The sequence below is a fragment of the Trichosurus vulpecula genome, chromosome 3, assembly GCF_011100635.1.
Source record: "Trichosurus vulpecula isolate mTriVul1 chromosome 3, mTriVul1.pri, whole genome shotgun sequence".
Lineage (NCBI taxonomy): Eukaryota > Metazoa > Chordata > Mammalia > Diprotodontia > Phalangeridae > Trichosurus > Trichosurus vulpecula.
In genome coordinates, this window is record NC_050575.1 from 382,788,593 (window position 1) to 382,794,415 (window position 5,823).

Here is a 5,823-nt window from a genome sequence, read left to right on the forward strand (position 1 = left end):
TTTTTTTTTTCCAAACAGTGTCCTCATTTTGTGTAATGATTGTCACAATCTTTCATCCTGTTAGATGGGAGTGTTTAAAAAAGGAATCCTTGCATGTTTAGATCAGGTATATTTTCTGTATTACCTGGATGACTAACATTGATGAGTATGTATCTCTGTAGAGGGTAGAGTTGGCCAGCTTGGTAGGCCAATTTTTGATCCTTTTGCTCTCTTCTTTCTATAAAAAGGAAGAACTGAATCTTTTCCAGGTCTTGCCTAGCTCCTCCATGAAGGCTGGTTTAGGGCCAGGGTCAGCAACCTGCTAAAAGATGTAAAAAAACATTGTTAGCTCTCCAAGCTGTACAAAAACAGGTAGCAGGTGGATTTGGCTGTTGGACTGTAGTTTGCTCATTCCTAGTTTAGAATGTGAATTTTCTTGGATCATGCCTTCTCCTCTCCAATTAGCTTGACTATAGCCTAGGGGCAGTTTAATAAATAGCCTTCAGGTCCCTAGGTTTCTTTCTCCTGTTATATTATGGAGTTTATTATCAGAAGAAAAGTTATCAATTCAATCACAATAGCTCAGGGCACCCAGTTAAGAACATTCCTAACATTCACAGAAAAGTTTGGTTCTTTGTCCTAATTGAAATTTTGCATTTCCAACTAACGCTTGACTTCCTCTATGGCTCCTTTCTCAGCATGGGTCAAGTAAGTATACAATAAAAGCCTTCATGTTCACCTCAGGTTTACTTATATTTGAAGCAAAATGAAGATTTAAGAAAGGCTTAGGCAAAAGAAGGGAAAGGAGTACTTAGCAGTACCTCTTACTGAAGAAGCACAAGGAAGGAAAGGAGGGGAAAGATTCAACCTTTGAGAACTTCTATTAGTCCCTGAAGAGGCAATTATACCCTTCCCTTAAGGCCAATTTCTGGTTGCCTGCAGGAACCCAACAGCAGTGCTCTCTCTCTCTCTCTCTCTCTCTCTCTCTCTCTCTCTCTCTCTCTCTCTCTCTCTCAATCTCTCTCTCTCTGTCTCTCTCTGTATGTGTCTTTCTGTTTCTGTCTGGGTCTGTCTCTGTCTCTCTCTTTCCTCTCTCTCCACCTCTCTCCCTCTCCCTCTTTCTCCCTCAATTGCATTGCCCCACTCAACTGTTGAGCCTCTTTATTTAGCTCAGTTTGTTGAACCTCAGGTAGGGCTGAGGAGACCTTCCCCACTAGCCACCCCGGCCCCCCCCCCCCCCGCCTCCACCCCTATCACTACTCAGTTAACATAGTCCCCATTCCTTCCTCTTAGGCTATTCTCATTCACTTTGTTTCTTTTTCCAAACTCCCACTTGTGCCTCAATTCTGCTTTCCAGGTCAAAGATCATGATAGTCCTAATCACTCTCACTGATGAAAGAAAATGCTTGTCCCTCTGAACAACAAATCCCAGAATGGCAGTCAGTTCTCAAACCCCTATTATATTACTGTTCAGTGTTCTGTTATGTTGGGATACTGAGCTTCTAAATTTGTTTGCTTTGTTTGCATGTATAAGTGTTTCTAATTAATATTTTCTGTTGGAAATTTCACTCAAAATCTTGACTGCAGTTCCAATTCCATGAGCCTGAAAAATGAAAGCATGTGCTTAAATGCTTAAACAAAGGTGATTAGATTTGGGAAGAAAAGAATTCAGCATAACACCGCTGATGACCTCTGGTTTCTTAGGCTGGGGCAGCAGTGGTAGAGTGAAAACAGTACTGGATTTGGAGTCAGAATTGAAGATCTGGCTTTGCCATTTTTAGCTGTGTTACTCTCAGCAAGTCATCTACTTCTCTGTTAGTTTTTCCATCCATAAAAGAGATGTACTCTTTCTTAAAAGGTTAAATACTGTGGGGAGTAGAATTTACACTGTCAGTTTTCTGGGCATATTTACAGGCTGTTGTAAAGGAGAAAAACCCTTAGAATGTTCTATAGTTGGGAATTAGTTTTATTCTCATAAACTTTAAAACATTCTCCAGGAACTTGGTCATCTCAGTTGTTGACAAACACTTTTCTTGCCCTGTTTATAATCATAGATGTATAATAACATTTTAGGTCCAACAGTGACTTCATCAATGTAGGTAGTCAATCTAGGAGCAGAATTTATAGCCTTTCTATGATCTAGTAAATGGGGTTGGTGAGTTGCTGAGCCTGAAGATGTCATCAGCCTACAGCCCACCTAGCTTGGAGCCTCTATTAACCAACTTGTCCTGGTCCTCAGATGACAGACCCATCGAATTGCTCTACTAGCATTTCCTATGGTTGTGCTTTGAGTGCCATGGATAATTCAATTACCATAAATGCTTGCATTTTTATAAATCGTATGATTACATCGCACCCTGTATTATCTAATTTGAGCCCCACAATGGATTCCAGCATTGAATTGGAATCAGAGGATCTGGCTTTGAATCTTAAGCACTATCTTTGTGGCTTTGGGTAAATCATTCATCACTCTGGCCTTCTCTTTCCCCATCTGTATCATGAGCAGGTTAGACTAGATGACCTCAAATGTCCTTTCTAGCTGTTGTACATCCTTCCTTCACAAAGAGGACCACTGACATCATGGGTGATGTCTTGATTTGCAGGTGAATTGGATTTAAGTGAGGCAAAGTTGAGAAAAATTGTCAGCCTCACTCTCTCTTCCTAAGTCATTGAAGTCCAGTGGCAGGACAAAAATCAAGATGACTGGTGATGGCCCATGTCTCTGTCTTTGTCTCTCTCTGCTGTCTTTGATGTTTGACCAAGCTCTAAGTGCTCCTGTGTCAGCTGCCTTTGACAGTTGGAACAAATTGTTCTCATCCACCCATTCTGTCCAGGGAAGTCTTCACATGCTTGGGGTAAACATCCCCCAATTTCCCAATGGGTCCTGGTTTGGCCCATCTGCCTCCTTTCCAGCCCTGAGTACATGATCAATATTCCTGTCTCCATTTTGCCAAAGATGAAACTGAAATTCAGAGAAGTGACATATTGTTCAGGGAGTTTGGGAGAACTGGGCACCATGCCATGGGAAGAAGGGTGGGGAGTGGCTCCAGCTTAAGCCTGGCAGGCAAACCTGCAGTGCCCCAAAACCAGGCCTGGTGGAGGCGGACCACAAGCTGCTCAACTTAGCCTGTGGAGGAGAATATCTGGAGCCTAGGCCCAGGACTGGATGCCACTGCAGATACTGAAGATACTAAGGCCCTCCAAAGGGAGCTGGAATCCATGAGCAACTGCCAGTCCATATAGAGAGCCTGCTGGCTCATTGGGTGGCAAAACCTCATTTATGGTGTATCTTCAGTTTATTTAACTTGTAAATTTATGGAGCTTATAAATGAAGTTGCAACAACATTGGGAGTATAGAAAGGAAGAGTTTATGACATCATCAAAGCATTAGATGGAATCAATCTCATTCAAAAAAGATTGAAGAACCATATTCAATGGATTGGATCTGATCTTGGTGGTATTTGATCAAAAGTACCCCAGCAAAAGAAGATAAAGGATGAACTTACTGATTTAACAGCAATAGAAAAGTCTTTGGATGAGTTAATTAAGGATTATGCTCAGCAACTGTTTGAACTAACAGAGGGCAAACAAAATGAAGGATTAGCTTATATGACCTATCAAGATATCTGTAGTATTCAAGTTTTCCATGAACAGATTGCTATTGCAGTCAAGGCTCTAGAAGAAAGCAAATTGGAAGTGCCAACTCCTAAAGATTGCTTGGTTGTTGTCCTTTGTTCTCTTGAAGAGGTCCAAAATGACATCACTATGCTAGAGTCAAGTTTCAATATGTCAGACCAATATGAGCTCAGAATGCTCTTCCACAGGCTGGGCACAAATAGTCTGTGTGAACATATGGGGTGGAGTCTCCAAATTTGCACATTTGAGCTGTTTCAGTTCTGCTTTGCTCATAGAGCATAGCACCTTCTCTGATGTGGGCATGCCATACTGAGCGGTCCTGTGCCAGTGTCTCCCATGTCACACAATCAATTCTAAAGTTCTTAAGAGAGACCGTGAGAGTGTCCTTGTATCGCTTCTTCTGACCACCACATGAATGCTTGCCCCATGCAAATTTTCCATAAAATAGTCTTTTTGGCAAACATGCATTTTACACTTTATAAGAATACCTATAAAAAGCACAAAGGGACCCCTTGATGTTTATTTTTGTGAAACGGAACAAGATAACACAAGTACCAAAACATTTGAAGAAATGGACACTACTTTATCTGAAAGTAAGTCTACAGTTCATCCTGATCAAGGAGAAAATCTACAGCTCAGGGAATCAAGTGACAAAACAACCTGAATTGTCTTGAACATTAAAACTCGGAATGATTTCAACAATTTTTTGTCAAATTGGCTTAATTTCCTCTGAGACTCGGGGTTTTTTTTCAGTTTGGACTTTTTAAAAATCAGCCATAGGAGACTTCTGTACCCAGTTTCACATCAATATTAAGGCCAATATTTTCAGTAATTCTCTTGTATGCAGTTAGAATCTACTTATTGTGGGAAAAATAGCTCATTTTATAAACAATTATGAAAATGTAATTTGGCATTTACTTAAGTGACGCAAAGACTTTCCCTACTGAAAAATTCATGAAAATGAAATGCAAGTTTATTACTACTAAAACATTTGGACCAATCTAACATTGAAGAATACAGTACATCATTAACTTTCTTTACAATGTAAAATATGTACCTACTAAAATTATACTTTACATCATATGAATACTGTTTGCATTGCTTGCAGCCAGCTGTTTCAGTAGTAAAGGTAGGGGCAGCTAGGTGGTACAGTGGATAAAGCACTGGCCTGGGAGTCAGGAGCACCTGAGTTCAAATCTGGCCTCAGACATTTACTAGCTGTGTGACCCTGGGCAAATCACTTAACCTGATTGCCTAAAAAAATAAATAAATAGTAAAGGTGCACACAGTAAAATTAAATGTGGATACACTATATATTTATAGATAACTCATGAAAAATGTGAAGGATACATAAAATTTTCACCTTGTATAGGAAAAACTAAAATGTAAATATGAAAAGTTTTTTTAAAAAGTGACTTGTCCAAAGTCACATAGGAAAGGGCATATTTGGATAGTCAAAGCCAGATCTTTGAAATCCAAGTCCCCTGTTCTATTCATCATACCTTGCTCCCTTTCCATTTGGAAGAGATATTCCTCCCATTCTAGTGGCCACCTTAATTCAGGTCCTTTTCACCTCTCACCCAGACTGTCAGCCTCCTCATTAGTCTTTCTTGAATCCAGCCTCCCCTCTCCAATCTATCCTCCACTCTGTGAAATTAGTAGTCTGAAAGCTTAGGTCTGACCATGACACTCTCCTGCTCAAGAAGGTCCAGTGGCTTTTGTAACAACAATGCTACTTGCAGCTGCTGGTGGAGATGTAAGACCAACAACGCCAGCATGCAGGAGGGCTGCTAGCACAAGTTCTTTGATCTGCTTTTCTAAGGAAAGCAACTTTAAGGGGTTTACAATCTCACTTTAATTAAATATACATATAACTCACTTAGTTCAGGGGAAAAAGTCAGCACCGTGAACTTCAGAGAAAATACAGACAGAAATTACAAGCAGAAATTATATAAACAAAGCAAATAACACAAATCAGCAGTCAGGATTTCTGTCTGTCCATAGCAATATATACATAGTTACCAGAGAGAGAAGCACCAATATCTGGGTTTTCAAAGCCGGGGGGCTCCTTAATGGCTACTCAGAGTCTTATCTGGTGAAATCACAGGAACACTTTTCCAATGAGTGAGCCCCCAAAGCAAAATGCTAACCTCTGAGAATATATATGCTTCTTCAGGGTCAGAGGGTGTCACAACCATGTGACTCAGA

General features: G+C 40.4%; 1 pseudogene; it reads left to right on the plus strand.

Moving 5' to 3' along the window:
* Nucleotides 1–3,294: 3,294 nt before the first annotated feature.
* LOC118842657 lies at nucleotides 3,295–4,279 on the plus strand (annotated as a pseudogene).
* Nucleotides 4,280–5,823: the final 1,544 nt, after the last annotated feature.